This window comes from Gouania willdenowi, chromosome 10 (assembly GCF_900634775.1).
Source record: "Gouania willdenowi chromosome 10, fGouWil2.1, whole genome shotgun sequence".
NCBI classification, from domain to species: domain Eukaryota; kingdom Metazoa; phylum Chordata; class Actinopteri; order Blenniiformes; family Gobiesocidae; genus Gouania; species Gouania willdenowi.
The window spans coordinates 10,624,051-10,649,358 of NC_041053.1; the positions used below are offsets into that span (position 1 = coordinate 10,624,051).

Here is a 25,308-nt window from a genome sequence, read left to right on the forward strand (position 1 = left end):
AAAATTTGTCATTTTTAGCTTCACTTTATTTCACGGTTAGACTTCAATCCATGGTTGGAGGTCACTTACAATTGTAATCACGTAATTAAAAATGAATTACAGTTATGATATAAATATAACTGGAACTGAAAAAATATGTTGCTGTTGTAATCATAATTGAATTGTAATTGAGTTCAGATAATTAACTTTAATTTTATAAAAACTCAATTACAATGTAATTATACACAAAACTGGAGAATCTGTTACAGTTCTATGGTTTGCACATATGTTGTTAGTTATTCAAATATGTTTTATATCAAGTTTACTCATCAGTTCTCTTCAGGATCATTTTACCATTCAAAAAAAGAAAAGAAATCAATGTGTATACTGACACCCACACCAAACACGTTAATACCAGTTTTTTATGGATAAAGATGCCTAACAAGGAAACCAAGAGATGAAAACAAATTGGATGATAGATAAAACAGTTTTGTGTATTTTACTTTTATAAGAGATGCTAACAGAAGAATAACACACAAGAAGGTAAAGTTTAATGGGATTGTTTATTAAAGGCTCAGTAATTGTAATTGGGTTGTAATTGAACATGGATAATTGAAGGCGTGGCTGTAATTTAAAAATGTAACTAACCCCAACACTCGACTTGATTTCTCATCGCATTAAAAATCTGTCTTGCGAGATTTATTTTTTACTTTTTGTGAGCTATCCAAACTTCTATTTGTGACCAGTGGGGGCAGCAATGTGCCTTTGCTACGTCTAGTCTGCCAGAACCTAAAGCAGGAGAAGGAAAAGAAGAAGAAGAGGAGGAGGACATTTTAGTTCTAGTTTCAATTTGTGGAAGAAGAAGTTTATTAACAGTTAAAAGAACATGGCTGTGTAGTTGCAGCATGTTGTTAATGACATACTTGGTCAGGCTTTGTTTGCACTATTTACACTCTGTATTGATAGAGTAGAACTTTCATTTGGTTTTACACATGATATTGTTTGCACTTAAAAAAAGAGAAAGCAATATATAATTTTATTCATTTTATTTTAACTTTTATACATTTTAGTTTTAGTTTCAATTTGTGGAAGAATAAGTTTATTAAAAGCTCATGCTTACATCATGCATGTGAAGAGTTGTAATAAAACATTTCATAATGCATGTGCAACCCGGTTAAATAAAAGTCATATATTTTGTCATTGTAGTTTTCTTAAAATCTCGTGAACCCTCGTGAGCTGAGTGTATCGTCACACCTCTACTGCTTATATCCAAATACGAACACAATCAGATAAAATGTGCTTTATGGAGCATGGACATGTTTACGATAATGTTAATACTGCCATCGACCTCCAAAACCTTACGGTTATTGTTTTAAGAACGATTAAATAAAAGAGAGCTGTTAGTACCTCATAACTATCTCACTATAAAGCTACTGTGAATGCCTGTGGTTATTTATGGTACGTGCTGGGTCTTTAAATCTCTTTTTCTCTGTTGGATAAACACTATTTAGCATTAGAACAAGCTGCTGTCCACTGAGAATCATTTATTCATTCAGCACCATCCGTCCCTGTGGAGGGTCATTCATTCACGCACAGCGTCCCCCTCCCTGCTATGAATGCTGGACGGACATGCCACCTCTGTCATGCTCCTCCAATAACGCACTCCAGCGGTGTTTGCTGATAACATTGTGGAGCATTAATGAGTCATTTAGCAGCTTTAGTCAACGCAGAGTACCATTATTTCACTAACAATTCGCAAATGTAATGAAAATCTTTTGATGCTTAATTTCTTTATGAAACAAACAAATACGTGAATAAATCCCAAACTGAGAGACTTTATCATATAAAATAACTTATTTCCATCCATCCATTTTCAGACCCGCTTGTTCCTGTTTTCCAGAGGCGGGGCACAGTAAGTAACTTATTACATTTTTAAATCGATGCATTTCCATATAAACGTAAAAATCTTTCTCTAAACCTGCAGAAACTATTACTATTACATACTATTATGCAGTGCATTCAATACATTCTGAATTCCTTCAGTGACACAGATATTGTAATTAGAGGTTTCCCGATCCGATATCAGTCAGAAAACGAATATCGGATTGTATCGGACTGCATCTAAAATCCCCGATATAAGCGCTTTGAAAAAATGTTGCTGACTATTGTTCTCTGTTTGAGTAACATCACTTAATCAAGCCTTTTCTAACATTCCATTAATAACAGTGCTGATATCGTATCGGATCCATATCGGCATCGGCCAATACGCAAGGCTGCAATATCAGTATCATATCGGAAGTGAAAAAGTCGGGACATCCCTAATCGTAATGTAACGTGGATGAAATTTCACACAATTTAGCGATTATCACAGATTCGTGATAATATCGTTATCGTGAGCAAAAATATTGCAATGTATTGTATCGTGAGGAACCTGGTGATACCCAGCCCTATTCAGGAGGCACAAAATACTGTTTTCACTTATTCTTTAATCTTTAAAATGTGTTATAACTAATTTGTTCTATCATTATTCTCTATAGGTATTTTTTTATAGTAATCTGAGCAAAATGTTGTAGAGGTGTAGGGGGTGAACCACTGACTTAGACCCCTAAATGATAAAAAAAATAACTGATCAATCAATAATCTTGTAAATAATGTGTATTGCTTTAAGTCAGCAGTAAATGTCATCTTAAATTAACTGTAATAAGTGGTTTCTAAATGTAAAAGCCTTCTAATTAAAGACTAATGTTAGACATAAACTTTTGTATTTCTGCCTGACTCAAATCAAATGTGTGAGTGTCTTTATATCTTGATGTGCGACAGCTAATGTTTTGACTCTAATAATCAGAAAAGAAGACACACATGGCCAGCCATGAGCCAGGCCAAAGGAGGAGAGACACTAGATTACAACGACTGGATAAAATGCCGAGAAAAACGTCTCGATGTCCCGCCCTAAACAGATTCACTTCCTCCCACTGCCTCTGCCAATCTAACAGAAGCCACACCTCTACTTTTCTGCACGCGCATCGCGGAACATAACACGGTCGTATCAGGTCACATTCATATAGGTCTATGTCTCAGGTAAGAGCCTAAACCATATTTATTTGTTTGATGTTGTGACACATTGTTTCCGTGCACAGTTCCGCATTCACTTTGATTGACAGACTCAAAGACAGGAAGTTGAAGCCTATTGGCTGGGCGCACTCGGCGATCATTTTCATTTGTATAGGAGTCTATAGGATGAAGGAGGGACTTATATACATTAATGTATATGAATGACCACCGGCAGTAGACTATAGTAAAAGACTAGTTAGGTATTTGTCCACATTTCAAACAAATCATACATAAACAGATTTCTCAGAAACTCTGGATATCAGCTTTAATAAAAGGATTGATTGAGTCTGACTCTGTCTCTCTGAATGTTTCCCAGGTTTGAACACTAGAGTAACTTCACTCTATTCTAACAAAACACACAGCTGTAACATCCCAAACTACCTCTCCCACTATCCCATTAACAAGTCAGCATCCACTTTTTTAGTCCGACCAATCATTTCTATCGTATCAGACACACACACGCACAACAATTTTCTTTCCAGGTCGACAAGCATCAATCAATAAACTCATCAATAGCCAGCTCAGCTCAATTATCTGGGTCAATGACCATTATGTGGCTTAAAAGGCCTAAAGTGTTTAGACCAATAATTAAGTAAAACATTCATTAGAGACAATATTTACAAAGGTTTTAAATTCTTTATTCTTTCATCCGTCTTCTGTTTTGACTCTATCCTGATTGGGGTCACTGGGTACTGCAGGTCAACTCACTCTACCAGAACATGTCAACATTCTGTTACAGACCAGGCACACACACACATCAAACATCCACACAAAGCTCAAGCAGAACATGCAAACGGCACAGAAAGCAATAGAAGAGAACATTTTACCTCTCTAATCTTAGTTCATTCTTAAACCTCCATAACTTTTCCAGTCAAATGACCAAAACATCAACAGCTGTTTTTTTTTGTATCGCTCAATGACCAAAGTGAATGAACAAGCAGTGGTCTCCTCTCCAAACGGTTGCACTGAGAACAACCATTATGTTGTTCTAAGTCAGCGGTCTGCAACCTTTAATCTCAAAGGAACCATTTTGCCTCATCTCACTTCGATTAAAGTCTTTCCGGAGCCGAAAAAAAAAATCTTCTCAATGTAGACAATACAGTGTGTTAAATTCTCGTTAAAATTATATTAAAATTTCATTTATTTTGATTAGATTTAAATTGATCATGTAAATGGCACCTCAAAAATCAGTTTAAATAAAATAAATTAACATCAAGAAATAATAACAAAAACAGTATCTTGCATCTTAAAATTCTTACACATCTCAGTTTACATGAACACAATGTTATATACAGTAAAGAAGATTTGTTTTTTTTTTTAGTTAATGTATTTGAAAGGCTACAAAAAGACACATGATCATGTGATCAACACATGCTAATTGTTCATTTCTTGCCACACATAAAGCATGCATATTTAAATGGTGGTTAAATGAATCTGTCTCCGCACAGTTAAAATCTCTATTTTCTTCCAGAATAGTGTTTTTGTTGGTTTAGTTATTTTACCAGGTATTTAAAACTTACGGTTATTCACAGGTGCAGCAAAGTTGATGGTCTGTAGATGTTGCAGGAGGTGAAGTAGAAAGGTGCTGAGTCATTGCACAACGTTATTTATTTTAGGTTAACAAATTGTTAAATCATAATTTTATTTGTCATTAATCATTAACAGCCTCTGTAAGAAAATAACAAATCTTTATTTCAATATTTTTCAAAGCTATAGGGAGCCATTGTGAAAGAGGCAAAGAGCCACATGAGGCTCCAGAGCCGCAGGTTGCAAACCCTTGTTCTAAGTGATGTAAGCAAAGACCTGCATCAACACAAGCAAAGCCAGAAGGCAGGAAATAAAACAATACACATGGACTTTCAGGATTGGGCTAAACAAATAACTAATAGATTATCAGACATCTTGAAAATACTAGTACATATTATTTTGTGTTTGATTAACCCTGCTCTATTCATTCAGTAAACCATCATTCACCGTTCCAGCTCAACCTCTGAGCAAAAATTGAACTATGGTAATCTTTCAATGTCCTAAAGCTCAACAGTGATGAAAACGATATTCTTCCTCATTAAAAACACTCTCAACAGTCTCTCTCTCACCACATACTGTGCACATTTCCACCTACGTAACATCCATAGCCTGGCCCTGTGCCCTTCAAATATCCCCCATACCACAACCATCCACGCGCACAGCCTCCTCAGGACTACTGTACCTCACTGCCTAATAGGAATAACCTCAAAATATCTCCATCAAACTCCAACGCATCCCCTTTCAGCAATGTTCTCCAACTGAGGTTTTTTTAAAAAAAAAAAAAAACTTTTATTGTATTGTAATCATTTCTGTTTTTTTTGTTGTAAACTCCATGGACGATGCTGGAAAGACGCCTTTAAATAAGATGTGTTGTTGTTACGATAATGGGCTCATGGTAGTGATATGTAGACATCATGAAATGAAAGCCTTATATCACAGCGAGTTATGAAAGGTCCATTTCTAATAGAGAGATGGCCTAAGAAGTTTAACGCCTGAGGCTAAATATATGCATGGAGGACATGGAGGACACAGCAGTCTCCCTGAGGAATTCTTCTGAAATGAGCCTCCCATGACCCGCCTTGATCTCGTCCCTTGATGTTTCGGTTGGGGGAGGGTTTGGGTTGTGTGTGACTGATTGTGCATGCTCAGTGTTAGGGATCTGCAGATCTTTCAGTTTCCTGTAGAATACTTCATCACCCTCTCAGATCGTTCGTAGCGCTAATCTGACTGACAGCATGGTCCCGTTTCTAGCCCTCCAGCAAGGTCCAAGCACCTGACGACTGAAAGATGTTATCTCATGTGACAGAGGAGAGGCCGCTCCCCTCACGCTGTGGTCTAACAAATGCTGAGCCACATAAGTGACTCTCTGTCTGTCAGCTCAGTTGGAGCCACACTACTTAGGGCTCACTATGACAGATTGACAGACTGGGCTCGCTTTAAACCGACATATCTACAAAACCTCAACAGCACTGTTCTACTAGCTCACTGCAGGAATTCTGAAAGCCTCCATTTATGTATAGTACTCGTAGTGATTTATCATTGGCCGTGGCTACGGGTACGTTAAACGTATACGTGGACTGCCACGCTATAGATAGGCAGCGCTGCCATTGGCCAATTTAGGTCATGTGATAGGTGCACCACATGACATAAAGTTCCGTGTAGCTCATATTTCTTTTTAGCTACCCCGCTAACCCTTTTATTTTTGCCCTAACCCTAACACAAACTGTAACTCTATCCCTAACTCTAACCCTAAATCAATCCCTAACCCTAAAATGTTTATTTTTGTCGGATATGTATTTTTAAAAGTGTAATTTGTTGTGTTAAATATGTTAAAATGAAGAAGAAAAAAAAAATTTCAAATGTGGGATTCGAACCCACTTTAGCGAAACCCACGAGACTATCCTGGCACAGTGGTATTACAGGCACATCGTGCTTATGTAGAGATGCTGTGGTTTACTGTACCTCCAGACACTTTATTATTTGATCTGATAAGACCAGGGGTCACCAACCTTTCTGAAGCTAGAAAAGCACTACATTTTCATGGTTTCACTTTAATTACAGGGTAAGATAATAAGCACTTGAAAAGATAGGAAATGTTAAGGTTTCAACATGAAACACTTTATTTCTCCTAATTTATGCCTTTTTTTTTTTCATTTTCATTACATTTTATAGAAAATCCGCCTTGTGTTTTTAAAAATATATCTTATATATTACATATTATATACTGTATTACATACCACTTATCATACACCAGATCTGCAACACTTTAAAACACTTGTCAAAATGTTTCAGTGAAAATAAACATTTAAAGACGGTTAATTTAATACGAAAACTTTATCACATGCAGTTTTATTTAACTCTACTAAGTAATAACTACATCTCTCATATGTATTTATCTTTATGAGTTTGAATCCTGGAAAGTAACTCAGATTTTAGATGCAGCTCATTGGTGACTAGAGCTCCTAAGGGCCCCTCACATGGTCCATGCAAGGTACCTGGTGCCCATGGGCATTGAGTTGTTGACCCCTGGATTAGACACTAGGGGTGGGCATTGCCATGAATCTAACAATACAATGCGATTCATGATTTGCATGTCATAAGTAGGGCTGAGTATTGGCAAGAATGTTGCAACACGATACATATCACGATACTTGGGTCACGATATGATATTATCACAATTAATCACAATATTGCGATATATCACAATATTCTACCCAAAATTAAATGTAGAGATGAAAAATCAAGTTGCTGTATATGTTCATCAGAAGATATTGATCATTCAGAGGATAAACTCCGAGTCAAAACTCTTTGCTACAAAACATCCTATTTATTATTTATTATTAGTGTTTTTGCACATTTTCACTGAAAAAAAGAAAATACAGTGTTACACACTGCCATCATAAAATAAAGTGCAACACGTTTCTTTTCACTGAAGCTACTGTGTAGAAGTCTCAAAGTAACCATGACAACATAATGACAATATTGCACAAATACACAAAAATATTGATGAACTATATTAAAAATAAATAAAAATTAAATAAAAAAATAATCAATTAATTAAAAATAAATAAATGAATTAAAAATAAATAAATCGATTTTTAAATTAAAAAACAAAAAATAAATAAATAAAATCGGCACCCAAAAAATTGCAATATATCGTGAAATCAATTTTTTTTCTCACACCCCTAGTCATAAGGAAGTAAGTACCTTATTTTCCGGGCTATTGAATGCACCGCTGTATTGGCCGCATTCCAATAATTTATAAATTGTCCAACAAAAAGTCACAAAAAGCCAGTACCGTCACATAGGCTGCACCCTATTGGCTGATGAGGGTGCCTTTCAAACGACTCCACCAATCAGAACGGGCAAGTAGGCAGGCTGCTGTACTAGACAATACAATATACATTGTGATATATCGCGATATCAATAATTACAAATTTCCCCTTTACAAGTACAAAATAGTGAAATACAATCTTTTATTTATTTTATTTTTTTACTTGCAATGCTAACTAACTGTAATTTGAGTTCCAATATCAAAAACAAATGGTATATTTATCAAACTGTCAAATTAAATTTTTCAAAAAAGTTTAACTTTTGCTTCTACTTCAGATTCAGATAAGTTCTTAATTTTTTTATTTTTATTTTTTAAAGTGACCACATACAGTACATCTATAAAAGTGCCCAGTATGTTTCATGAAAACAAAGCACAATCAACTTCCAAGTTTACATGCTATGCATATGTTAGTTATGTTAATGAAATGCTATTTCATTAAAAAACATGAAAAAAAAAAAAAAAAAAATCAAATTGAACATTCTTTGGATCGATACAATAATTGCCTGGTGAAATATCACGATATATCGCTGAATACATTTTTTCTTACACCCTTATTAGACACAACTTCAATTAGTGTTTTTCTTGCCTCAAACATATTGAAATTCCTGTGTAGACAGTAAAAACAGAGCGCTGCAGGCCATCTGTCTATTCCTGCTACGTCAACAAACTGTGAGCTGATTTCAATAAGATGCCCACGTATCAATCCGAGAGGCTTTTTCCACAGGATATCCAACACAGCTTGAACTGGAGAGCCCTCATAATTGAATATTTAACGGCCTGTGAGTGGTGAGGGAATCTACTGCTATGCTGTTTAGACTGGAATACGTCACGTCGACATTTGGCAGTGACGTGCAGTGAGGTTCATGACTGGTGACGCCATGTAGAGATTTATGAAGCCAAAATAAAAGCTTATAAATCAATTTTTATTGAAACATTTAGTTGTTTCAAAAGCTTTCAATTATGCTTTCCTCAATTTCATACTGTTCACAATACAATAGCAAGAAAGACAAAAAAAATACTTAAAGTTGCTAGGGACAACACATTTTTATCAGATAACGACATAGTGTAGGCCTCATAGATCTATAAATCAAAGATTATTTGCTCAAAAAAAAAAGACGTAAAAGGTTGAAATTGTCACTCCAAAGTTTTGATCTTTACTGTAAACGCTCATTTTGTTACCTCTGCCAAGGAAGTCATAGCTCCATCATTGTTTATTTATTTGTTTGTTAGACTGTTAGCAGGACTACGTCCAAAGTACATACCAGATTTTAAAATGTAATAGTTCTGTTTGTAATTGATCAATCTTTATCAAATTTGACAGTTATGTTGGGTGGGTTTCTCAATTACTCCAAGTTAACAGAATCTGGCAAAGAGGATATTTGGCACGTTTTGCGCACTGCACTATGGGATGTGGAGTCCCGTAAATTGGTCCATTGAAAAGCTTTTACTTCCTTCTTACAGTGATTTCTTGTTTGCTCCCAAAAACTCTGCCAAAGTGACTTCCCAACACATTTCTGGTGCTTTCATGGACTGAAAGATGCAGTAAGACATTTGCAGATGTTTATTTTGGAGTTTAAACTAAAAGATCTGAATGCGGCCTAAATTGGGGGTCTCTCAGAGTGAGGTGATATCACGAGGAATAATGGAATCAAACTTGACCAAAAAACGGTGTCAACCGAATCAGACAGTGACGTGCACCTTTTAGCTATTTAGTAAAAAAATAAGAATAATGCTGTTAACCTTTATCAATCACTTTAGTGAAAATTTGGTGGTGCCCGGGGACCAAGTTTGGGGGTCAAGGTCTGGTCTAGATCAGGGACCCATCACTCACTGCTGGATTCAAATACAAAGGCTGTGTGTGAATAGTCCTTCCTATCTGCTTCCCTATACACTTTTCTTTAACGCCATGGATGACATCACGGGGATAAGGAAAGGTGTTGGGAGACTTCCTAAAGGAGTTAGGGTAAGGTCATGACATTGCTTTTGAGAATCACACGCACGTCCTTTAGGTGACGTGATAATCCGACTGACGTCTACCGTGATGAAAAAAACTACAACATTCCAAAAATGGACTACTAAAAGCACATTTATAACACTTTCCCCTGTGCCTCTTATGCTGATTTAATCTCAAATATCACAAGCTTTCAATGTAAATCAAAGGAAAAGAGGTTACCAGGCTACGAGGAACAAAAGTGAAACTAAAAGAACGTCACATTGAGAATGGTTGCTCACACTCACCTTCCACTCAGAAACCAACATTAATCCAATATAAGTATGATTTTATGAACTTGGTACATTTATGTAAGATATAGGCCTGCATAACGTTGTAGACATACACATGTACAACCACACAAAGCATTCCTAGGTAAATAAATTATGTTTAATAAAACATAATGTGGCTATAAATGTCTCTGTTCTCTTTTGCTTGAACGACAGAGTGCAGTTTTATGTCTTTGTGAGTTTTCGTGGACGCTTGGATGAGCTGGTCCCTTTAAATGAATTGTGGGTCAGCATTATCTGGTCTCCATCGGTAAAGGATGTATCAGTGTTTCCTAGGCTAAAAGGGGTTATAAAGGAAGCATTGAGCTTCCTTTCATTAGCTTTTAGAGAACTGGAATGCTCTTTATCATGGCTGCTACTTAAAAACTTCCGGAGGTTAAAGAAAAGTGGATAGGAAAGGAGACAGAAAGGACGATTCTTTTTTCTTTTTTGGTTTTTTTGTCATTTAATGACAAAATCAAATCTAAAAAGCTACTCTGTTGATGATTTTAAACACTGCATGTGATGTGTACACTGCGGTCGGTACATGCATTTATTTGATACCCAATACTGTGACTAATCACAGTTAAAGACTTGGCTTATCTAAAAACTTTTTGGAGACAAGTCCCTCGTTAGTGTGACGGGGATGTTCTACAATCTGTTATCTGAGACGCACGTTGTCTTTAACCTGCAGGGGAGTCAATAAGGCACTTCACTGTACAGTTGGTGTTTACGTCTATTTTTGGAAATCATTGCAGCTGCACCATCAACACAGAATACCAAGCGTCTGTCACAGCTATAATCATCCCAGCGCAGAGAGGCCGGTCCCGTTTCTCTGCCGTGAACATGAAACACAGCTCCTGTCTTTGTTGTAGCGTCTTCATAATTAGCCACCGTCAACAGTGGCTAAGACCTTGTGCTGAGACCTTGCTTATTACCATCATGCAGCTTCATCACGAGAGCAAGAGATGCAGAGAAACCTAAATCAATTGAAAAGTTCTTCTTCTTAACAGCAAGTAGGGCTGGGTGATATCAACCAAAACTTATATCTCAATATTTTTTAATATAGTTTTAATTAAATTAAAGTCTGACCAGAAAGACAATTCGATATGCTTTTATTTTATAGCTTATTTAGTTTTAAAATACTTATTTTAGGAGTCACTGCTTTCATTACTTTTCAGAACAGCATGAAAGGCAAAGTTAGAGGGATTACTGAGTGTGTTCTAACCCAGACCTTCCACTAAACAAGCCACACTACAGAACTCACTCACACGTGCTGTCCCCATCATAAGAGAAAAAGACTAAAGTTGCACAAATTGTGAAGCTGTTTGTTAATAAATGTGTCTGTGTTGCATTTGGATCATCACATTTAACCCAGAATTGTCTTTCTGGTCACACTTCATTTGAATTTAATTTTTTTGAGATTTATATTGTATATAGATATCTTGAGAAAAAATATCGAGATATGAGTTTTGGAAAAATATCGCCCAGCCCTAATTCAGGGTTAAATTTGCTGAAGCAAAATGCCACACAGGCACATTTATTAACAAACAGTTGATTTGGGATTCTGGGCTTCTATGTTGTGAAATAAATACATTTTTGGTCATAAATGTTCAATGTTAAATATTCACAGGTAACCAGTCAAGGTTACTGTCAAACAGGTGTAAAATTCAGAATCCCTGAGGTCCAGAACATTAGAAATGTGTTTTTAATTTTAATTATGTGACTTTTGGTTGGGTAATAACAAAAAAGCCTGTTTTGGGATGGCCGCCATTTTTAATTGTCCAATATGGTGACCCCGTTGAGAATTGGCTCCAGCTCTCGCCAGAATTAAAATCAGCAGGTCAAAAACTGTAAGTATGCCAAATTTCATGCTTTTGGCCAGTGTGCACAATTCTTCCCCCAACAGACCAGACTACTATAAGAGACAGCACGTGTGAGTGAGTTCTGTATTTGTGGATGTTTAGATGAAGGTCTGGGTTAAGACGCACACAGAAATCCATCTAAATTAGGGCTGAACTATTTTGGAATTTAATTGCGATTTTTTTTCCTCAATATTGTAATTATTTTTTCGAAGGCTTCTTGTCATGTATTTTTCAATGAACACAAGCAATAAATCAATTTGTTTCATAATAAACAATTTCAGATTTATTTAAACTTTAAATACATTTAAAATATAAATTTGCAAGTGCTAATTACAACAATAAAGTGCTTTTGATGCTGTTCTGAGAAGTAGTGAAAGCAACAACTCCTAAAATGAGCATTTTAATACAAAGTAAGCTGTCAAAAATATATACTGTATATCGATATAGGTGATATTGTAATTTTCCATGTCACCAAAATACTGTTCATGGGTAAATATATGATTCCCACTGTAAATACAGACGAAAGATGCTCTTTGCCCTCAACAAATGCATCTGATTAAAAATGGGTTTATTATGATCCACTTAGGTGTGTGCATTAGTTTTGGAATCTGTTGCTATTGTGTGATTTTATTGAGATTATTTTATTACATTTTATCACATTCTATTACTGTTGAAAGGACACTTTCATTCATTGGGCCTCCACTTCACTCTGAACTCCCCATTGTTTCTGCGTCCTGCATTATTGATGAAAATAAAAGGAGGTGACATGTCACACTCTTCTTTTTTTTATTTGTATTTTTTTCCATAGCCAAAGCCTCTATTGCACAGGGAGCTTCACATGAAGAACCAAAATAAAACCCAACAAAGAACTGCACTACAAAGCAAAGCAAGTTCTCATGTATTTGCAAACTAATTTTATTTAGATAGAGCAGGGGTGGTTAACTATTTGATGAGCTACTTAATCTACAATGATATTTATAAAATATGTTATAATAATAAATGTAATACACTAATATGAACTACTTGATGAGCTTCTTGGTCAAACATGATGCGTATAATCTTTATATAATGAGAAATATATTAAATTAGTATTATGAAATAGATACCTATCTTTAAAATTGCTCTTAATAATATCTTTATTGATTAATGCTTGCCTGTCAATGTATGTTTTTTTTTATGCCTTTTAGTCACATGATCTCTCTCGCACAGCACATAAGCACCTGTTTTTACTTGTTTTAATCATGTCCTGATGAAGACTGTGAGGTGAAACGCGTCATAATGACATCCTGTAGTAAATAAAGGATTTAATACCTCTTCTACGGTTGTTTGACATACTGGAGAGGCAGGCCAATGATGCGCTTTTTTAAACAGATTTAATTTACATTTTAGATCATTTAGAATAATTGGTGAATCTTCGTCTTATTCTTATTCTTTTTTTCACTTTTAATCTTCATCCCACTGAGCAAGCCGACGTTGAAATGACGTGATGGTCCGACGTTGAGAACACGTCTATGGCGGATGCAGGGTGAACGTTTTTACGTCTCTTTTGGACGTTGGAAAAAGACGTCTCCCAGACGCCCCAAGAAGACAACATAAAAGAAGATGACGGAGGTTGGATTTCAAACCCTCACCCTATGCATTCAGCGCACTTCCTTACCCGTTGCACCCCCCCAGCGATCAATTCACATTGGGATAATTTAGGTTTATTGACTTTGTAGAACAAAGCCAAATGTGAATCCTTTTTACCCACATCATTTTTGAAATTTGAAATGTTTACCAAATTAATTGTCGGAAATACTATGACAAAATACAGCATTAAAATACATTTTAATAACTGTTTTGCACTGTGAGAGTGTACGAAACCATTCATTTTGAGAGTATTGTAATGTTTATATGTAATTTTGACGTTTTTGTTGTCAGTGCATTCGTTGAGGTAACCTGACCAAACGTTGTCTTAAAAAGACGTCTTTCAACATCAGCTCGACATTTACGCTACGTGTCTGCGTGTGGGTTTGTAAAGGCAGTTTAAATTTCATATGAGGAGTGAGCAGAAATCCCTTCAAACGTTGAACGTCATTAGTGACAAACCGATACATCGGCTGGCCGATGTTTTGCTTTTTTTACGTGTCTTGGCATCGGCCGATGCGGGTTGCTGCGTTCGCCGATCCACATTATTCACAGAGAGCAGAAATATGTTTTACATGTTCTTGTTCTACATCACCTGTTTTTAATATTTGCTAAATATTTTTTTACTTCTTATTGTTCCACCTCACCTTTGTTAATTTCAATAAATGCTCCTTCTTTACCTTTGTTACCATCATTGTGTAATATTTATGATGTAAACTGAGGGAGCAAAAGTAGCATCGACTCTAAATATCGGCTCAAGAAAATCAGCAGTCCGTATCAGTCATCGGCTAAAGCTGATGGAAAAAAATCTGTATCGGCATCGGCCCTAAAAAATCTATATCGGTCGATCCCTAAACGTCATATCAACATCCAGATGAGGTCGTGACGCTAAGATGCTAACCTATTTCGGACGTCGTATAGACGTGCAGATGTGGTCCAGGACCGACTGACACAATATGGACGTAATCTGGAGGTCCAGTGGACGTTGGATGTTTAGTGGATATACTTTCTGAATAGCGATGTAACGATTAATCGTAAGGCAGTTAAAAATCGATTCATAGGTATCACGGTTGATATCGATTTTCTGACAATTGAATCGCAGTACTTTTTTTAACCAGCAGAGGGCGCCATCCGGAAGTGTTGGCGGCGGGCGGAGTCTGCTAATACTTTTTTTCTGGCTGCCTTCTACTCTTAAATATGTTAATAAATGATTCATTACCCCTTTAGCACCGAAAGAATATCTGTAATATTACTTGAATATCTGCAAAAGTCACGTTTTTCTATTAGCTCTGTCTGCTAGCATAGCTTCTCTTCTTCACTGCTAGAATATCTGCATGCCAACCGACCACTGTGTTACCAGCGCCCTCTGCTGGTCCAAACAAATATGACGTAAATCAGTGCAATGACGGTTTTTTTTTTTTTTTTAAAGTCCAATTGTTAAGGCACAAAATACATTTTCAGTTGCACTTTTAAAAGAAAAACAACTATTATGCAGTTTTGCATTGTTTATTATAGAACCAGAATTTAAATTAATATGCTTCATTTTCATTTGTATTATTCCTTTATTTATTTAATTCAAGATTTATTTTTAGTTAAATTGCATTGTTTTGAATAGTTTATCAAGGAATTCTTTTGACAATGAAAAATAAAAGGAAAATAGTACCGTATTTTCTAGTTTTTTTCCCAAAAAAAAATTTGTCTACAGTTCCATTTTGTAAATGAAAAAATCGTGAGAGAATCGTATCGTGAACCCAGTATCGTGAATCGAATCGTATCGAGAGTTGAGTGAATCGTTACATCCCTATTTCTGAAAGATTGTTAGTCTCTTTCTTTTCATTACTGCCCTATCATTTAGGTAGCCAGCTGATGTATATACTTAGCCCTTGTAAAGAATCAAAGCAAGACTTAAAGCATGTAATACGCTTTCAGTGATTGTATTAATTAGATTACTTGATGATTGTGTTCAGTCCTTGAATGATTAGCCATCTGTGTAAGCCTCACAGGCCTCAGGAGCTGCTGGTTCACATCCCACATTCATTCACTTTGAGTTACTGGGTTAACCCAGTGGTTCCCAACCTTTTTGGATCGTGACCCCATTTTGATGTTAAGAATTTCTGGCGACCCCAAAGACATTTTTTTGTCTTCTAGAATTAGTTTTTGTTCAAGTTTGTTATACTGTATTATAAACACAGAGCTGCCAGTGTTAGTAACAGGTTGTGCCAGCTCAGATATTTTTATACTGCATTTTACTATTAATATTATTAACTAGTTTTATTTTTTTGACAAAGTGAAAGTAAAAAATACAGTTCTTTTAAGATTGAGTGTTGTTTTAATTTGTGAAAGAATAATAATTACAAGATTTCAAAAATACATTTTTAATCAGTAATTTAAAAAAAAAATTAATAAAAATGTATCAATTACTAGACATTTCAGGCATTTAAACTTCAGACGAACCCACATGGGGTCTCGACCCCAAGGTTGGAAAAAAACTGGGTTAACCCATGCACTGTTATTGGATAAACCCGTGCACCTGCTCTGTTACACAATGGTGTCCCAATTCGTGATTTGCTCAATTTAATAATGTAAACACTGACGACAGAAGATTCAACGTCGTTCTTCTTTGTCACAAGTGTCAAACTCATGGCCTGGGGGCCAAAATCCAGCCCTTTAGAGTAAAATTTGGCCTCCTCAAAAAAGTAAAAACGATAGAAAAATCCTGAAACATTTAAACTGTAACATGTAAATTACCAACTACTTCAGCTGTAGATATCTCAGCCCCTCCAAATACAAACATTCCATTAAAATCCCCAATATTTGCAGAGCTCAGTTTTCCAGTTCTTATATCACATAATGGCTGTCATTTTTTAATCTCAAATTGTTTCCACTGTTTTCCAAAATGTGACAAATTTTCCTCAAACTATTTCATTAGATTTCTTCAAATTCCCAAAATCAGGGAAACTGAAGTAAAGATCCTGCAGGGACTGATACACTTTATGATTAATATATCATATACTGTATACGTGGAAGTGCAAACCAGGGCAAATTCTGTTGAATTTGGCCCACTTAAGATCAAACTGGTCCGTATTTGGCCCCTGAACTAAAATGAGTTTGACACCGCTGTGATGTAAGGTAGGTTCACATCTACTGAAGGTCTAGTAGTTAGCCCGCATGGACCATAAGAGAAGCACTAGCCACCATTGAGCTTTGTCTAAAATATGATTTACTTGTTGTCACTGGCTTCAACCTCACAGAGATACTGTAAATACAGGAGACAGATGTAGTCAGAGCCTTAGTAGAGGTAAACACTGCTGCACTTGAAACGTTTTTGTATTAAAATAACCATCTTTAAATGTTTATTTTCATTGAAACACTGGGACAAATTTAAGTGTTGCAGATGGGATTTTGTGAAAGAAAGCTGCCGATTGTGATAAGATTTGTTTTGTTTTGGATTTTTTGTAAAACATTACTAAATTGTTAAATTGTACAAATGTAACATGTTTTACGATTAGTTAAAAAGTTGTTAGTGGCAAGTAAAATAGGAGCCATGATTTCCAATGAAATGTAACAGAAATGAAACAATTGCATGAATGAATTAAAAAAAATCCTACCTTTTTAAGTTACTGGTAGTTTTCCTATTATCTTACACCAGTGGTTCCCATCCTTGATATCACAAACTACAGTTAGTTTTCTAAAAAAGTTTGCCATCGTGTTTTACGAATACAGATGTGCCACCTCTGATATTTTTATTCTGCATTTTATTGGGGGGCCAAGCCAGCGGGGCCTGGGCACTGCGTATGTAAGCATGGTGCTGCAAGCTAAATTATGCAAGGGAGGGTTGATCCAGACCCCTCAGCTTACCTCGGACGCAAAAACTCATAAGTCCACCAGCAGGTGGCGCTATAACCAAGGTCAACGCGTTTTGGCCAATGTCGCACATTCAAAAACCTCATATCCACAGATTCCTTGAATAGCACTGAATCACCTGGGCTAGGCCCCGCCCATTTCCGCCTATAATTTTCTTGGCGCAAAATTGCGAAAACCTACTTTTTCGAGCTTCTCCTTGGGGTTTTGTCCAATCAGCATGAAACTTGGCACATAGAGTCTTCAGTTTGACCTGATCTAAGGTTGAGTAAATAATAAAAATAATAATAATTATAATAATAATAATAAGTAAAGTTTTCTAGCTAGCTATAAAAATGTGAACTTGTGCATATATCGGTCAAAATTAAATGCTAACAACACCAAATCTAGGATCCTTGTTTGGCATGTGACTGTGAGGGTGTGAGCAAAATTTAAATAATGTTGGCCACTAGGGGGCGCTGCAGATATCTGAAATTTATATCTCTTAAATGGCAAGACTGATTTTTATCAAATTTGGTGGGTATGACCTTGGGTCGCTCCTGAGGCCATATCTGACGTTCGCCCCAAGCCCGCCATCCTTCGTGACGTACATTTGAGTACGTTTAAGTATAGAATCCAATTGTTTTATATTAAGTGTGATGTATAGAGTTTTTTTTTTTTTAACTCTAACCCCAGTAGTCTCGCGCTATAGTCTGGCGTTAGCAAAGTTGACAACTGTGCCTGCTCAACGTGAACGTGCATTTAATATAGTGCAAACATTATACAGTAAACAAAGGTTTCATAAAACCTACTGGGCACTTTTATAAATGTATGTGGTTACTTTTTTAAGGAATTTAAGAACTTCGAATTTGAAGCTGTTGTAGAAGCAAAAATTGACCTTTTGTGAAAAAACTAATTTGAGAGTTTGATAAACATACCACTTGTTTTTGATATTGGTATTTGACTTATAGTTAGTTACCATTTACTTGTTTTTGCAAGTTTAAAAAAAATGAAATCAATTGTATTTCATACCATTTTGTACTTGTTTGTAATTACTGATATATTGTGATATATCATATTGTAATATGCAATGGTGAATTGTATTGTATCGTCAGATTCATGGCAGTGCTCACCCCTAAAGTCGGCCGGACTTAAGTCAGAAGTTTGAAACCATCTTAATACTATCCAAGTAAAATTTGTAAGATCAAAGCTGAATCAAAATCGAATCATGATTCATCGATTCAAAATCGGATTAATCCAAATCGAATCAATTTAGGAAATTGGCCATGATACCCAGCTCTAGTAATGTGTTAGAAAAATAATAATCATATATTAGAGCTGGACAGAAATATCAATTTAATCGATTTATCGAATTTGTAGGTAAAAGATTTTTATTTTGTAAATTCGAGTTAAGAAAAAAAAAAATATATATAGATATATATACTTTATTTTCTCACCAGTTTTTTGGGACTTTTTCACGTTCCGTCCTTGTGGGTTGCCATAGTGCGATGTGAGCCAGCACCCTCTTTGTTTAGATATGTTTACCCTTTGAGTAGGCTATATGTGTGCCACAGGCATGTTTCATTTTTTATTTGCACTATGCTGAGATGCCAAGGGAAGAGGTTATTTTTATTATTATTATTATTATTATTATTATTATTATTGTAATGTTATAATATAAAATATGTAGTTATCTGATTTCTTAATCTGAAAATTAAAGCTACTGTGAAGTAGCTGTTGCACGTTTGCTTAAACCTGGGATACAGCTTGAAATTGTTGAATAACAGCCTCATTTACTTTTTTATTTTTGTTTGTTCTATGCATTTTAACTCTTGAGGACAATCACAGCAATAAAGTTGCACTTTTGACAATATATCTGATGTCTGCAGTCATTTTTAAGTGCATAGAAAGAAAAATCAGGAATCGGAACTCATATATATATGTATATATATATATATATATATATATATATATATATATATATATATATATATATATCAGTGATTATATAATTATATAAATTATATAATTAATCAATTACTAGACGTTTCAGAGGACCCAATTTTAATTCCAGACAACCCCATATGGGGTTACGACTCCATATGTGTTGAAAAACACTATCTTACCCTTTAATTGAAGTGATACTGTGAATATTTATAATTTTAAAAATGTATATCAAACCGGTAGCCCTTCAAATTAATCAGTAAAGTATCTCTCAGTTTTAGAAAGGTTGGTGAGCCCTGGTCTAGTTTGTAATGAAGCTGAAGTTTAGTAATAGTGTTTAAACTCCTAGTGTTTGCAGAGGGATCACACAGACTTTGTGTCCATGTGGCTGGTTTCAGGTTTCTGTGGCACAGATGGAGAGGCTAGTATTAGTGTTATTGAGACTGGCTGTCTGTAAACGCACTGAAAACTCAATATTTGTGCTCACGCACTCAGAAAGCGTGAGGAGGAGAAAGGAGGAGAAAGCTCAGCCTACCTCTGGTTCTCGGTGACAGCTCCGTGTGGAGACCAGGATGACAGGCTGGAGACAAGAACCACCGCTGCTGGGCACAAGTTCAGCACCACACGGTGTGTAGGGTGTCAGCACCACTGACGGATCTATTTACCCGCACACACCGATCAGGAGTCCGTGTGACAAACAACGCCCCCAAATGAAAAGCGACCCTATTCAGGCTCTGGATCACACGCGCGTCTCCAAGATGATGTCCAACGCGCGGTCGTGCCGTGCGCAACGCGCGCTACTTTCTCCCCGCGCGCTCCTCAAACCTGAAGGGCTCCCTGAGGACACGTGACCTTCCCACGGTGGACTGGAATGGATCAGATTACTATATGACAGCAGCTGTGGAGGTTACAGCACGACTCACACACACACACACACACACACACACACACACACACACACACACACACACACACACACACACACACACACACACACACGCACATCCCCTACATGGCCTCACGGTGTCGCTGTCATTCGACTGAAACTCAAAACGTAAATTAAAAAAAAGAAAATTAACCACCACTTTATTAATACATTTTATGAGCTTGGGATTTTATTGTTAAAAGTTATGTATGAATACAACATAGTATTTTATACGTCGTGTCTCGAGTTCCGGAACCGGACCCCAGACAAACCAGACTATTGTTAAGTGCCGGACCTTTTCTACATAAATGGCAAGTGGTCTAAGGCTCCAGACTCAAGGATTTTTCCTCCGCTGTTGTGGGTTCGAATCCTGCTTTTGACATATAACATATTTAATACAGCAAATTCCGCCTTTAAAAATAAATATACGAAAAAAAGAAACATTTTATGGAATTTCCTGGGTTAGGGTTGGGGTTAGGGTTTGAGTTAGGGTCAGGGATTAAACAAAACTGACAGAACTATAGCTAGAAGGGGACGAGTCCGGTAGTGACGGAACTACCGGCATTCGGCTTACTGCGCATGCACACAGGAAGTGCCGGAACTATAATACGGCTTGTCTGGGGTCCGGGTCCGGAACTATAGAAAGAACCTATTTTATATATATGCTAGTACACAAGATATTGATTCCATATTTGACGATTAAAAGAAGAACAAAACATTAGACAAAGTGCATTTAGGCAGTGTTAAATAAAAAGTTTGAGATTCTGGTCAGGGGGAATAGAATTAAATATACTAGTGCAGTGCCCCTAGGAAGTATGTATTGCTATAGAAAAGTGGGAGTGTAAGTAACTTTTTCATGGATGGGCAAATTATGTGTTTGAAGGTGGGACATCATCACTGTAAAGGTAGGACCAATGTTTTAATGTTCTAACTGATGACATCATCACTGTAGAGCTGGTAGGATGGGGCTTCCAAACAAATCTGACATTGCACACCATTGAACAAAGCAGCAGCCATGTTGAAAGTCTCAGCTCTGTCTGTAGATATATTTGAGCCACAGACACACAGACAGAGATTCCTTGCTTTATAGATAGACCATCTCAAGAATCGCACCAACCACAATGTGCGTATCTAATGCAAAGAATTATGAGAAACATAATTGATAATGTTGACTGCAAAATTTGCGTCGACACGTTGTTTATTGTTGGAAATTCATGATAAAATCAGGTCTGGCTGCTTTCATTTCACTTTCAGCGGCTTGTATTTTAAAAGAACAACAAATGAATTTGTATATATTTTGTACAGTCATTGTGTTTTATGGCACTTATGTATATATTATGTACATTATACTAAGAATTATTTTTTTTCAAATTAATTTGGAAGAACTGTAATGAAAACTTTTGACCACCGAGAAACTCCAGCAAACTCTGCATATGTCAATAAGTGGTCAAAATCATGTCAAAGTGCCCCAACCAGTGGGCGCACACAGTAGCTGTTCCCACTCAACGCTCTTGAAGCCAGTAGGGTTTGTCTGGAGGATCTCTGTATTTCTCTCTGGAATTTTTAACAATGACGTGTTCAGATACTGCAGAACAACACATTTTGACAGCTCAAAAAAGATGAAAAAACTGAACATAAAAGTTAAATGGCGTCTCGGCTTTCCTTCACAACGTAACTGCTATTCACGAAGAGAGCTTCGCAAAATCAGCGGCTGTTGTCAGTCATCGTCATATACTGTATGATGTAAAATCTTGTTTTTCAACCTCAACTATCTTATTTAAAACAAACTTCACAGAAAAATTAGCACTTGAACTCAATGTAGGGTGATAATAACTAATGATCACAGCAGAGTTTAGGTTTGGAAAAAATAAATATACATACATCCAAAAAATAAGCGATAGATATCAGTCCCAAGAGGATCTTTACTTGAAATGCCCTAGATTTTGTGACCAATTTCTATGTAATTAAGTGAAATGTCATGTCATAATTTGAGGAAAATTAAAGAATTTTTTTTCAAAGGTTTAAGATTAAGAAACAAATGCAATCATGTGATTCATGGCTGAATTGGTTGTTCCAAAGGGCCAGATTTGGCCCTTGGGCCATAAGTTTGACACTTGCTCTAATGTCATACTATCGTACAACTCATACTAAGATTGACATCAAAATTAGTTGTGCATTCACATTAGATAGTATGAAAAGATTGAGTACGTGAGAAATACTTGGATGTATACTATATGGAGACATATTTAAGTATGCACGGTGGGCACACTAGTCATACTCAATCGAACCATGATGCATTGTGAGCGGAACGCAAAATCGTCGTGGAACCAGCTTCAAGCTAAAAATCAAACAGCAGAAATAAAGTTGTGAAATGAGTTTGTCACACCACAGAAACATGTGTCATTGACCATTGAGCCAAATTTGAAAGATGAAAAAAATCGCTTAAGTATATAAAATTTTGTCTCAAAATCATGGAAAAACAAGCACCTCGCTCTGCTCTGAGACGCCGGGGGGCGTGTCAGTTAGAGGCACTGGAACTACGCCCATGCGGCGCCGCCTCCGTGTACTGTGTATGGGAGAGAGCAATGTGAATGTGCTCAGATCGGGCCAAACAAGGTGTCAGCGGAAAGGTCTGCTCCGCCCGAGTCCGAATATGTGCATCTCTCCTGGGTAGAGTTAGAACTACGCCCGCTAAAGGCAAAACATAGAATCACGGTGCAAAAAAAGTGCTAATTTCATGAAATATGTAGCACCAGCGGACACGTTTTATTCCCTTGAGTCCGAATATGTGGTTTGTTTTTGGCTCGGGGCCGAATTGCACCTGCTGGAGGCCGCGGAAGTTTGGTGTGCTTCAGCAGCAGGGTCAGGTTTATGCTAATGATGGCTCCTTTACGCAACACAGCTATGAGTTCTGACACACCCATTAAGTCTTGAACACAGAAATTTGACAAACAGTTTTTGATGCCTTGCTCCACAATGACATTATAAACGGTTGAATGGCTTTTTACATGTTTTAGGGACTACATTTATGACCTATATTTAATGTGTTTAAAAGAAAATTTGGCTGAATTAGCTTTACACAGACTTTAAATACAAGTAAAATTACTGATTTAGAAATATATTAAAAAAAAGTGCATGTACCCATAAAAGCAGCGCAATTACAGTGACGTGAGCGCTTGTATTCCATTACTTTCACCTCTGCTGCTTTGTATACGGCCATCATCCTAATCATACTTATAGTATATAGTAGACAGTTTATAATGTATGGTATGTTAGTGAGTCACAGCCATAGACTAAAAGCTACAGGCACAGCAGACCCCATCACCACAGCTGTCATAATAGGTCAGTTGTCTGTAGAACAGCTGAAATGTAAGGAAAACCCCACAGGTGAAAGTAATGGATTACAAGCCCTCACGTTACTGTAATTGAGTTGCTCTTTCTAGTACTTGTACTTTTTTGACTGACTTGTACTTGTAATTGAGTACAATTCCAATAGTGCTTCTACTTGAGTAGCATACTGTATATCAGCACTCTTTACACCTCTGCACTGAGCACTCTTGATTCAAGCCTGAGGCAAAACCAGCCCCGTGGATTTCCTCTCAAGCTTTCCCTATGAGTCAGTCATCACAGCGTAGTCTGAGATCGATCCATATGTTTCTGAGTTTGTTTACTCTCATTCTTGGTGTTGCACTCTCCAGCTCACAGCAGGTATACATATACACTCCTACGGGCATACACGTTTTTCAACTGTAAGAAACAGCCAAAGTAACCAGAGAAAAAGCAGGAGATCATCAAAAATAAGTTTTACTGTTTGGGAACCAGTGTAGTAAGATATTTTATTCCTCCAATAAAATGTTTCCTCTCAGGTGATATGGGAAATATGGGTTTTTCTCACATGATAAAAATATGTATTATAGGTTAAATAATTAACCGTAGGAGGAAAAGTGTGTTTGTGTGGAAAATATGAAAGATAACTTATTCAGAATGCCTTTTTAATAAGTGATGCATAGATTTTTCAATATTTTAGGAGCCATTTAAAGAGAAATCAAATAATTTTATAATATTGCACCTTATCTTAGGATTTATTTGCTTACTTTGTGCATAATAAAGACACTGAGGGGCTGTCTTTTATTATTTGTGTAATAAATCATCTTCAACCTGGCTTATTAAAAATCCCAATACAAACTGATAAACATATGTCCTTTCCAGTTAAGCTTCTTAAGCTTTATTTATTTATCTTAGTTCAGTGTTTAACATCATCATGCATTGGTTTGAACTAAAACATTTGTTCACCAAAAACAATGTACAAGCTTTGTCCCAAATCAAATTTTTTCCCACACAAATGCACACGGCCCATCATTTTACAGTAGGCTATAACGAGGTGTTACATTCATCAAATGAAATGAAATCAAACTTTATTTATATCGCATATTTCATGCACGAGGCAACACAATGTGCTTCACCGTCAAAAACAAGTCATCTCTACAATGAATACAAATTCAGAATGATACAATAATAGAAACCATTACGTTTTCAAAGTCTACTACTACTTTAGATCAAGATTATGTTGCATTATTAAAATCAACAGCAAATGCACTTTTCAGTTTTTTACTCACTTGTGAGTTTTTGGAAAGATGCTGGACATGATCAAATTAATTCTTGGTAAAAATGTTAGCATAATTTCAGCTTCAAAGAGTTGAATGTGTTTACCAGTCATTAGCCCACTGTGCTCACGTTGTATAACAATATGAGCAGCTTCATTTGTCAAACAGTATTTATAAATGTATAGTTCATATGTATAGTACATCAGTGCTTGAATGCTAAGGGGAACAAGAGGAGGGCGTAAAGAGGATGTGCCATATGTTGTTTTTCTTCTCACTTGTAGCTCAATTAGGTGA

General features: G+C 36.3%; 1 protein-coding gene across 1 annotated transcript in view; it reads right to left on the bottom strand.

The window, feature by feature from the left end:
- mid2 (midline 2) overlaps positions 1–20,307 on the bottom strand; it is a 334,562-nt gene extending 314,255 nt beyond the window's left edge. Inside the window, exon 1 of the mRNA XM_028459469.1 lies at positions 20,021–20,307. The gene's annotated coding sequence lies outside the window, so the exon portion shown is untranslated. The remainder of the gene's footprint in view (positions 1–20,020) is intronic.
- Positions 20,308–25,308: the final 5,001 nt, after the last annotated feature.